Source organism: Hesperophylax consimilis, chromosome 9, assembly GCF_061612785.1.
Source record: "Hesperophylax consimilis isolate HC1 chromosome 9, BYU_Hcon_1.0, whole genome shotgun sequence".
Lineage (NCBI taxonomy): Eukaryota > Metazoa > Arthropoda > Insecta > Trichoptera > Limnephilidae > Hesperophylax > Hesperophylax consimilis.
The window spans coordinates 15066657-15079441 of record NC_142844.1 but is presented as its reverse complement, the minus strand read 5'-3'; the positions used below and the strand labels follow the sequence as shown (position 1 = coordinate 15079441).

At 33.0% G+C, this 12785-nt stretch overlaps 1 protein-coding gene across 2 annotated transcripts in view; it reads right to left on the bottom strand.

The window, feature by feature from the left end:
• Positions 1-7483, bottom strand: part of Cad86C (Cadherin 86C) — a 95167-nt gene extending 87684 nt beyond the window's left edge. For both annotated transcript variants that reach the window (XM_089635643.1, XM_089635644.1), the window contains exon 1: positions 7084-7483. The gene's annotated coding sequence lies outside the window, so the exon portion shown is untranslated. The remainder of the gene's footprint in view (positions 1-7083) is intronic.
• Positions 7484-12785: the final 5302 nt, after the last annotated feature.

Here is a 12785-nt window from a genome sequence, read left to right as displayed (position 1 = left end):
CTCACGAACGTTCTCTCTCTTCTCTTCTTTCCTCTCTCTCAGACACCAGCGAACTGCGCCACGCCAAGCATCAGCTGCTTGGTTAGTATACTGCGTCGTGAGTGTAATACGAGTGAAATACGTAATTGATTGTGGTTCATACGGTTTGGTACAGAATTTCAGTGTTAAAAATGAGTAGTGACGAGATAGAGGTGATGAACACATCATTGTCATTGTAATTTCTTTGTAATTTTTAATTGTAATATTGTTATTTATGTAATATTGTATACTTGTGAATAAATTGAAAATTTTTGGAACTATACATTAATCGAACGTCATTCATCTATAAGAAAATATTAGAAAAAGCAAATCCATGCTTCGTCGTTGAATTATTTAACCTCTAATTTTCAAACTAACCTAAGAGAGAAAATAGAGATGATGAAATGAAAATAGAGAGAGAGGAATACTAGAAGTTTCACTTCTGTCTTGCGTAGGCTTGACACACCCACTTTTTTTATCGTAGATTTTAACGTAATATGATCTTTTGCAAATCAAATAATAATAATAATATTCCAGAATGTATGCAGGGGTAATGCAATGCAATACATTCCATATTTGAAATAATATACATAATTTGAGTAATAAAAATACAATATGGTTTTACATGACAAAATTAGAAATATATATATATTATTGATGTCGCTATTCCAAATTCCTGTAATATTAAAAAACCTGGTAGTGAAAAAATAAGAAAATACACAGATTTAGGAAATGAGATAAAAACAATTTGGCATTCTAAGACGATAAAAATATTACATTTGTTATTTTGGCTACTGGAATTATACCTAGCTCTCTTATTCAAAATTTAGGCGTATTAGATCTATCAATGAATTTATATATAAAAATGCAAAAATCCGTCATATTAAATGCATGTAAGATTACGAAAGATTTTTAAAATATTTATATTGAGGGATCAGTAGTATTTATAGGTCCAGTTAGGAGTTCTACCGAGCCGAACCCTCTGATATGAAAATATCTGGAGTCGGTGAATTATTTTCCCATTTGATCTCTGGTGAGTTCATCTTGTATTTATTATGCTTATATAATGCACATGCATAATGTGGATTGACTAGATGATCATTTGTGGAAAAGTGTATGGAAGGGTTTAGTTTTTCCTGTGGGGAAGATTTAACCCGGACATAAAGTCAGAAGAAAATAAATAAAAAATAACGGTCCTTAAATCAGAAGTTTACAGTCTTCCTGTAATTAGATTTGTATAATGGGTGTTTTATAATCTTCTGATTCAAACTCTAAAATCTGCTTCTCCAGTCCAGTTCTGATTGACTCGCGCTAACAGACTACATCAGTGAATCGGGCTCCAGACATTAATGTTTGTTCCTTATGAATAATAACTGCATCGGATTCATAAAACAAAATTAGTATTCTCAATGTTTTAAGAGTTCCTCCCACAGCCATTGGACAATAATGTTTCAAACTGTCTGGGTTTTTTTTCGTTTAAACGCCATGGGTTTCGTATGGTAATCAAATTACGGGACAAAGGCCCATTCGAATTTATGCGCCATATAATTTTAAAAGGACGATGTCAAAATATCTTTGTTTACATAAACAATGATACTAATAATATGAAAAATACATTCAAAAGACTACCCACTCAGAATTAATTTTGTTTGTATAAACTCAAAACAGCATGACACCCGAGCGAACCGATTCGTACCCCAATAGATTAAAAAAAGTTTGTACCTAGTATAAGGGAAAAATACATAATAAAAAAAATATTTTGGTAAAACGGTGGTAAAGAGTATTTTTCCGACCGGTTTCGGAACTGACAACAACTGGCAACATTTGTACACAGTTGACATTTGTTACATGAGAATGTGTCGACCTACTAGTCCCAGGTTTACTCCTTCCTTTCCTTAAAAGGGCTCCCCACACAGCATCCCTAAATATTACATAGGACCAGAGGGAAATTATTTTTTAAATGTTTTCAAAAAGAAGATCACTAAAGATGATTTGAAAGGGAGATAATATATGTAAATTCTAGTGATAGAGGCGGCGCGCTAATATTTAAAAAAACACAAAATATTTTATAAAACACGACTTATTTGAAAGAGAGCAAAAATCTCCCGATATCTGAGAAACAGCATTGAACGATAACTGTGAATTTGCGATTTTTTTCTATTGTCACATGTGAAATTCCCAACTCGGCACCTGAATAGAGATTATCTTATTTAATAAAAAAATATTTTTTACGATAAAAATTTTGGAATAAACTATTATTATTAAGGGCTGAACTTAAAGTGTTCAAGGGAATTATGTTATAGTATGTCGGTAGATAGTCTTGAAGGAGCGGTTGGAAAAACACTAAAAATTAAGTGGTATTTTACTAAGTGAAATTACTTATTTTTGTAATGAACAGTCACAAAGTTTTAGCTGAATACAAAGTATGAATTTTTATATTCTTAAATACCTACCCTGTTCTAAGTATGAATCCCCTGAATGTCCCTGAAACTAGTAATTTAGTGTTAGAACATTATTATGAAATACTAACTAAGTTTTTGTACTTCGATTTTCAGTTTTATGTTTAAGTGCAAATAAATCGGCTTTTATTGAGTTAATATTAACAGTTTCATAAAATGTAACATAAGTATCTACGATAACTTGCTACATAATTTAATCTTCCTCACTTGGTATAACCGGTTCTGAGGTATTGACAATTATATTTTATTTTTGTTTAATTTTACTACATTTTATTACATTTGCCTACTTGCTATGCTAGCTTGTGCCGTGATGTTGCAAGTAATCTACAACTTCATTTTGAGTATGATGAAAATAAAAAAAAACTAAACATGTATATAATATTAATAGTAAAAATATCAACTACACCAAAGTGAAAACTGGTTTTGTATCAACCGTTCCATCGTCAGTACGTCCATAACGATTTACTATTTCCCAAAATTAAGTGAAATTATCGTAAAGTTTTTTTTCATTTAAATAATTAATAAACTTATATTGATATCGATTGACCTAATGGAAATGAATGCTTAAAACAGGTACGTATTTTGTTGGAACATCTTTCATCGATTGCGATACGATTCAATACAATAATATCTAAATGAAGTAACTGCCTACTGTTATAAATATTGCCAACAACGCCCTGCGGTGAGCAAACAATTAGCTTTTTATTTTGTTTTGAAGTAGTTGCCTTCCTACTTAGTTAAGTGAAGGGGATATTGATTACCGAGTGAAATACTTTTACAAATTATCTTAATAGCAATTTCACGAACAAGATGGGAAGCAATTATTATCACTCGCCTGTTATTCCATTGAAAAACAATTCAATCGGTCAAACATTTAAAGGCTAATAGTTACAGTGATGTCAATATTTTTTTGTACAAAATTTTGAGAAAAACGATTTATTTAATTGTTGCAGAGTATTTAAGAACGTGCAATGGATCATGGATCTTTATCGGTATTAGAAATTACTAAAATTTCCAAGAAACGCGCCATATTTAAATTCACCATTCATATAATTTACACATTATTGTCTTATACACACCTGCCTCAGGGCTGGATAAATACCTGATGAAACCTACTTTGTTGATTCTGTGCAAATTCTACAGGCATTTCAATGGAGCCTGCTCGAAAGAACTAGCAGCATTGAACTCACGCGGAACCGATTTGACGGCGGACATGAGCGAAACACCCGTTCACAGTAAAGTTGATCTCGGGTTCATGAGAACGTGTCGTTTCTCCGACGCGTTTTTGTGTAAGTCGGCTCGGATGTAGAACGAGCTACCGGCATCTGCTTTTCCTCCTCCTTATAATCCGGGCCTCTTTAAGACCAGCATTAATATATCCTTCCCAACAGCCCCTACCTTAATCCACCTCACAATTCTCCAAGTGTCCACTTTGCTTATTCATCTTAGCTCACTATTCCTAAACTAGTTCATTACGCATAGGTAGATTATCCATTAATTCGTTATCAGGAGAAAAATGACCATTGCTAATTTATTAAGATTTTTTTCTAATTATTGGTTATTATTGCAGAAAGAACACAACAAATCCGTGCAACTAGAATTGGCTCTACATTGAATTTTGTGGCCGTACATACTAAAACTTCTTTTGGTCAAATAAACTATATTTTTAATATTCTTTCAATTCATATTAAGTCTACCAATTCCTTAGTTAAATTTAAAACGTTAGTTAAGATGTTTGTATTGACAGACGATTGGCTTATTAGTTTTTCATCCTTGTCCTTTCTTAAGGCGAAATAGGTAGACTTTGTCTAGGAAATTTTTCATTTTTAGGCCAATTTTAGACGTATGGACACTTTTCTACAAAAAAACGCAAATTGATTTCAAAAGATTGTTATTTTATCTGCCAAAACAAAACGTTAAATTTTGACAATTCACACTATTTTTTTATCATAATAAAGGGTTACCGTTGGTCGATGCGCAGATTTTTTACATTTTCAAAGGTGAATTTGCATTATACAACAAATATTTCATTTCATATAATATATAAGAAAGTAATGAGAACATAAATGATTGGCTGAGGAAGTAAGAGACTCTTAAGTTAGACATGATACGATCAATTATACCTAATATTGGAGTCGGGGGTGTCAGGCCACGTCAAGAGGCAGAAGAGTATATTTGTATGAGGCGTTGTATTAATGTGAATGAGGCAAGGAGTGTGTGCCAAGACCAAGTACACCCTCTCCGCCCAGCCCTGTGGGGAAACGGCGTGTTGGTTAGTTTATTATTCTCACCCCCCCCTGTTCTCCAGCTAACACACATACTTCCTTACACTGTAGCACGAACGAATACTTCAATATTTTTTGTGAAATAAACGATCATTGCCTCCCGGCTAAAGTATTATAAATATCTCCCGCTTCAACGTAATACTATTATCCTGTAGGTAGTGTGGGTACCTCTTCAAGGATCCATGGATTTCTTCCCACAGACCAGTACTCATTGACCATACAAATCCCCTCACAATATGACTTATGGCTCGGTTTCTTAAGGCTATCATAAAATCTAATAAGAACGTCGCGTCGGTTTGCAGGGTGGTTAGGCATCTACATACAATATAACATTATCTCTTCTATTCATTTGCAAATAAGAAACTATGTTTGGTGTTACCTAACTTCATAAGTCCTTGGGTAAATATTTATGAAGGACGTACATGTTTTCGTGATACTGATAATCGCAGTTTGTTGCATAATATGTAGCAAAGAGGTGGGATAATGTGTGCAAAACCGCCACTCAGAATCGACATGTTGGCGTTGCTTGAAAAGGCTTCAGTCGTATCCTTTTGGTATCGAGATCTGAATAGCCAGATACTTTCCAACCTTTTCCATTCCTAATTAATTCAGTTCCCCACTCTCTTCCAGCCTTACAGATAACGACCCGAACAGTTTTTCTATTTCTTCATCCGTTATCGAGCCTGTTTATAAGTATATATTTCACTTTATAATAAAGATCTGAATGCCGTGTAGATAGGTTGGATTAAACATACAACTCATAAACCTAAACTTAAACCCTAAACATGCTGTTAAATCTTGCAACTTATCAAACAAAGTAGTCTTCAGTGCTTCTGTGTTCGGCCCTCAAGTAACCAAGGGGAAACGAGGAAACTCAAGCACGTCTAAAGCATCCACATTCCGCATAGCTTAGCTGGTATCTGGAATCATTAGTATTTATGCATTCGTGTATTAGTGCACCGTCACAATCAGCAAAAGCCGGGCGATGGGGCTAGGATAACGAGAAGAAAATATGAAAGTGCCCAGGGCGGGATCACGATCGTGCCCGGCGATTACGTTTCTGCAAACATAATCGATGTGAAACAAATAACGAAGACCTTAATATAATTGGGTAAATATAGATCAGTCCACTTCCTAGAGCCGAGAGACCATCCTAGGGCATGCCAATAATTATTAGTCAAGAACTGCGCAATATTGTGATTGTTCTGATGAGGCGGGTTCGATCTGATGCAAATTGGGATTTTTTCCAACGATAAATAAAATTACAGAGTAGAGATGATGATTACTCCGGCTTGCGCTTTTTGTAAGAGTGAAAGTTAGACGGATGGTTGAACCTTGGCCATTTAGTCATAATAATAATTCCTATATTTATTTTAGCAATGATTTCCTATTTACCTTTATTAGGTTCTTAGAAAATGAAGTTTAATCCAATTATTGGGAACACCGATATGGATTTAATAAAAAATTGTACAATTTCTTGGGCATTGATCGGATACAAGATATACGAGAAGCAAAAAAGTAGGCGACCTTGCCAATAAAAAATATGTTTTAAAATCTTTTTTTGGTGGAGTAGATACATACATGGTTGAATAGTTAATAGGTACATATAAAGATAATGCTAGGTTATAGAAATAATGTAGAATGTTGACTTACAAAGGCACACAAAATACAGTATAAAGTTATACAATCATTTTATAAATATGAACCATGCACCGTAAAAAAACTAGACCGATTTAATTAATCAATTTCTACTAGCAGATTAGTTAGAGTAGATATGGTGTCACTTTTTATGACAAGGAGGAAAAAAAACGCTAACCAAATGCTCTTAATGGAAAAACCCATGGAGAATTAGAATGGCAAGAACAATTGCATGTTATTTGATTCAAATTCAGCTTAAAATCCAGTTTACAAATAGTACTTTTTTCGTTATTTCGGCAAAAATGATAAAATTATTGTATTTAAATTAATAAATATACACTCCGAAATACAAAAAAATGTGCTCTATTCTAATTATATAAGCGAAACAGCTGGTTATTCAGAAGTCGTGACATACAAATTACTTTCATATGGAAATGACACTGTATCCAATTAGAATTTAGGGCGATACGAATTACGATCGTAAATAATAATACATCGAAAAATTAATTAAAGTCAATGTCCGCCGAAAGTGAATATCGCTAGCCCGAGGCGAATTGCAACAACAACCATTGTTGCAAAAACACATTAAAAAAACGGCAAGAATATAATATAATAATGATCATTCATAATTCTCAAACGTTCGTACTCCATGCGCGGGAAACAAATTGTAAAATTAAGCTCACCTCATGTGCCTGTAAAAACTTAGATGAAGATTGATAGAAGCAGATCTCATGATGTAATGATAACCTAATCTTCTGGCGTTTGATGAATCTGCCAGGGCTAATTTCGTGTATCTTGATGTTTTTGCTCCATTATTAAATGTATCACAATCACTAGAGTTTTACACTTTGATAACGATTCACAACAGCGAAAATATTTTTTTCTTGTCTTTTGTTTTGATTATTTGCTAAGTACGTTATAATGAAAAATTACACTCAAAAACTTATTGCAAACCGTTTGTATTTTAAAACTTCTGATATTTTGTTTTGTTTTCTGTTAGCGCTGAAATAGTTCGACCGCTACAATCGGGATAACAGAAAGGTGAACAGGTAAGGCGTTCCATACACAACCACTGCAAGCACTCTCCGCGGCGTCCTGCGATAGACTGAGCTTTACTGCTGGCGGTATATTGTGCATGGGGCAATAATAGGCATACGCTACCTACTAGGCGAAGGCATAACACAACAGGCTTTCGGACAAGACGGAAAAGTGGTAGAAGAGGAAAGGCAAGAAGAGCTATACAAATTTACTGGTAATTTTAATACACCGAATAGAAATGGTAAATCGTCACGCAAATAAGTGTCACCAGAATGGAGAATTTTTACGAAGGTGCCTAATTGTTTTCTTATAGATTTTCTCAGACGTAAATACTCACTCACTGGTCAGTTTAATGAAAACCAAGGGTTTATCGTTAAAGATTCAAGCCGTATTACAATAGTTCACCGCAGGGTTAATAATATTTAAGTTCTACGGGAACGTTGATTAAAATGTACTTTGACTAGGAAAACAGATTAATTTTATGAATAGCATAAGTGCTTGTTAAAGAAGACGAATGTGGTGTAAAATAATCACCACTTATCATCTAGGAGGAAATCAATCAGTGTTACATAATAATTATTTAAAAAAAAATTATTATTAAAAGTGTTGAGAACACAAGAGTGCTTTTTAGAAAGTGATCTCATTTACCTATCAACATTAAACAAAAACCCTGACGATTTGGTTAGGCAGTTGTTATAAAATTCCAAAAGTATTCTATCACTGACAATAAATATATTTTTTATCTTCATGCTAATCTCTCAATCATCAGCAATCCAACGTTACCACAAAAAAGCTTTCCAAGTTCCCCAAAGAAATTTGAGATAATTTGTGATATTGCAACATTGTAGTTAAATATTTGAAATATGGAGTAAAAACCATTCATGCTAAGTGCACTAAATTACAAAACGATAACTGAACAATGAACGATAAAAAGCTTAGAACTGGTCTTGCGCATAGTTCTGAAGTTCCTATAGTATGTACTCTAATGGAGGATGAATTGTTAAAAATGGCATTGATCGCATGGCGTCTAGTAATAGCTGACGTTATTATAAATAAACATTTACCTTTGTATTCTACTAACTTGTCAAAGTGTAATGTCTAGAAGTTGATGGCTACCAAGGTAGGTCGGTGACATTTATTTATGAGAAAACGTTGATTTGTCTGGTTGATTTTGACTCCATAATTTGAATCCGCAAATAGCTTACTGTTTATACAAACAACATGAAAACATTCGAATTTAATTCAAATTGACGATTAAAGAATGATGTCAATACAACAGTCGCAGGTTTTAGGAAAATGAACGTTGTTGCTTTAAAAATTAGGCACGGAACAACGGGGAATTCGAAAATGTAGACGATGTTTTTCTGGGAGGAATGATTGATAAGGGATTTTTACTATTTCTAATATCGACCTCATCCCTCATTAAAATACTTGTTCGAAATAAATTTGAGCAAATATTATGACGACATTCTCTTATTTACTTTTCTTATCGTAATTTTTTACCAATAAGTTGTTTTAGATATTGAATGTAGGATGTAGGTACGTAAAAATGTCTTTAGTGATAATTTAAAGATGGTAAATAAGCTTATTGGAAATTAATATTATATATAGGGAATTGAATTCATAGAAAGAAAGAAAACGCTAGGTTTTTAGACGTAAAGAGAAAGATGATAACATTCCATGTTAGATTGTTGACAAAAATATCGTATTAAACCAGTATTATTTCATCAATAATATTGTATTGATTTTAATGATGATTTAAAAAAAAACTGGAATATGGGCACTTCGCATAGGGGTAAATATTAACCTAACCGTCACAATTTTAATTTGGATTATGGAAATTACACTTCGCTTCAACTTAATTACTAAAATAAATAAATATTTACGTCGGGTTAAAAGGCACTAAAATAAAAACTTCTTTAGTGAAATTGTCCATTGAAAAAAATGATCTTAAGGTCGGCAGGTTCTCATGACTCAAATCGGAACAGGATATTGTTGGGTAGTTAATATATCGATGCGCACAGAACATAAGTTTAACTCAGGAAGTCAGATAAAAAAGTCACTCACCAAAGCAAAACTAGTCCTGTTGTCAAGTCTATTCGGATATTTGGATGTTCTGTTGCCAACACGATACGGAAGTTACCTTTTTCTGTAAAAGCCTTGCACGTTGGCTTTCAGTGTCAAATTAAATCATGGTAATCGTATCATGGTTAGATTATGCATGGATTTTAATACCATTCATTAAAAATATATCTACAGATGAAAGCAAACTGTCAAAAAAATATCCAAAAAGACTTGACACCAAACACACCGAAAAATAAATCAGAACAATTTTATTACTATAAAGATCTTTGAATCAGTCTATCACGATCTTGATAGCGTTCGAAACGGTAAAGCTTGTTATTATAAAATATCGGTATTTTTTGCAACGGTCTTCTTTTAATCAGACGTAAGGAGCAATTTGTCATATTGGAGTTCCAATAGATACAGCACGCCTTTGTTATATTGTTGCCTGAATGCAATGGGAAGTGGGAACACGGTCACAGAGAAAAAAGCGCTCAATCAAAATTCCACAAATAGCGGAACAAAACACAACGGCGAATGGTAGACGAAGGTATAAATTATTGCCGTAAAAAAAGGATCCCAACTTCAAAGGATCGACATAGACGTTTTAGTAAATTGGTTAATTTATGAGTGTGGATAGTTTTTTAATGGGTGAGGCATAAACTTTATAGGTTGTGTGTTTATGAATAGACAAGTTATAGGGATGTTTAATTTGATGATTAAAATAAATGTATATTTACGTCTAGTATTAAGCACCATTTTAAAATGCAAAATAACCCTTTTCGAAATAACAAATTCATATAAAAATGGTCATATACCAATGCTATGAGAAATAATTTATAAACAATCTGTATATACAATATCTATTGTTGAAATATTTATATATTAAATTTTACGGAATTGAACGCATTACGGATCTTCAAAATAAATAAAGTATATAACCAACAACGTAGTGAACCTACAAGTATTTATTGTCTATAAAGTGATTTTTATAATGGCTCGATATTTAGACGTATCTGACGTACAATATATAATCCGATACGGATCATAGATTTTTTATTGCGTTTTCCTTTCGAATTTAGGCTGTTCTAATCTCACATCTATAATAGTGCTCCGACATCGAGTAAGAAACTACCTACGAGTACAACCAAGAATAAAATAATATAAAAAAGGTGGCCAGAGAAGTAGAAAGAAGAGCCAGAGAAGGTAAAAGACCAACAAATGGATGAACATGATTGTTCTAGTGTTATTTTTTCGGCTCGGGGCAGGTAGTCACGATTTCAATCTCCTTAAAAGTCTGAAACAAGTGCACAAAAGCCTTCGCACCTATTTGATGTGTGAAGAAAAAAAACATATAAAAGCAACGTTTGATTTCATCTTTATCGTGCTTTCAGTGTTTAGAAGTAATTTGGAATTCTCAGATCATCTAACAATCTGTTCTACCCGTGTCTACTTTTGCCGGACAGGTATAGTTCGATAATTGCGTATATTAGTTTGAAAAGTTTTAAAGTAACCCTTTTTGATAGAGGGTTTCGAGATTTGTAATTGCTCCTAATTTCTGTTTAATTTGATTATTATGCTCTTTTATCTATCGCACGCATTGCCAAAGCCGCGGGCGATACATATTTGAACGCAATAATAACAATAATTGTATACACGTTAATAGGAAATGTATCATCAATTAGGCAAGCCTAGACCGTTTGATTTCAAGGCTTTTCAAGCGGATGTGTAATGTATTGACCGTATCAGATAATCTCAAGCACACAGGAAAGTTACACACCTAAGTTCAAACAAATAACACGTATTATGCAAAATTAATGGATTTGGCACGAACCACACCTTTTCTAGATCTAAATTAAAGAGCTGATTACGATTTTTGACATTTTTTATATCTACAATCCAATCAAGAAAAATAACTTTTTTGGCTGATTTAATAACCAACACGCATTTTAATTATTCGAGGTCAGGTGAATTAAAAACAATCTGTATCATTGTGATCAACTCGATGATTTTAATTATTGTAATTGAAATTTTGATATTAAAAAACGCATCGTGATAATCACATAATAAATAGTGAAATTGTAAACGTAAAAAAATATTAATATTATTTCATTCAATTATGCGAATTAGAAAAACACAGTAGTATCTGGGCGTCTAGCATCTGCTCCAATCACTGAGTAATCGCTTCAGTAAAAGGGGTGATTGAATAATTATACATTTCGTTTCCATAATTAATTACATTTTTGTAAGCACGCCTTAATATGGTGCTAAATCTTATATGTAAATAAATTAAAACTTAACAATTACCCAGTCATTATAAATGCTAATGACTTCCCTAGAATAATCGGTAGCGTATTTCATTTTGAGTTGTTCCCGCCATAAGACTCGGGATAAATAATTCGGGATTGTTCGACGCTCACATTTTAACTATTTCTGATTAACCTATTACTAAAATATATAAATTTTCTACAGGTATCCCTACGGATTTAATTATTTATATTTAAGATTAATAAAAACAGGACCTTGCTTTTACAAAATTTTATGTAAAATGGTTTTAAATTTTATAAAACGTTTTTCAGCTATAAAGTTAGTGGTTAGCTATAAATTTTATTTTTCTAGACGATGAATTAGTTGATCTCTGAGGAATCCCTCTAGAAATATTCGAAATTTTAGTGATACGTTCATGAGAAATATTTAAAATAAATACCACGGAAAGATAGATTTTCTAGGCCTGCTAGGGTAAATTCAACCGTAGGTCTGTCCAATAGACCAGGGCCTAGTGCACTAGTCATTAAGATTCTAGGTTTATTTTAGGGTTTTGTCTCGTCTTAAATATATTGAAATTTTTTCTCTTCGTAATATGCAAATGCTGCTAGTCTGGTTTTTTTAGATATTTATTGCTTAATTTGATGAACCTTACCAAAATCATCAATAATTGATGAACCTAATGAAATAATTGCTGAACGCAACAAAAAACATGTCGAAGGCTAAATTGAAACTTCGTACAGAGGTTTTAAAAAACACGACCACAGCTTCACATTTTACAAGAAAACAAAGACCTTACAATACAATAGATAATCACAATCGTCATTTAATAACCCCCTTTCAAAAGCGTGCGTTGGGTTCCGTTCATTCAGACCCTTTCCTAAGAGCCTCCCTTCCTCCTTTTTGAATGGATTATCCATCTCAACAAAAGCGTCAAAACAATAGTTATCAAATATAATCTCCGGTGTTACTGCAGCACAGAAGGTGGGCACTGATTAATGAAATTCTACGAAAATTT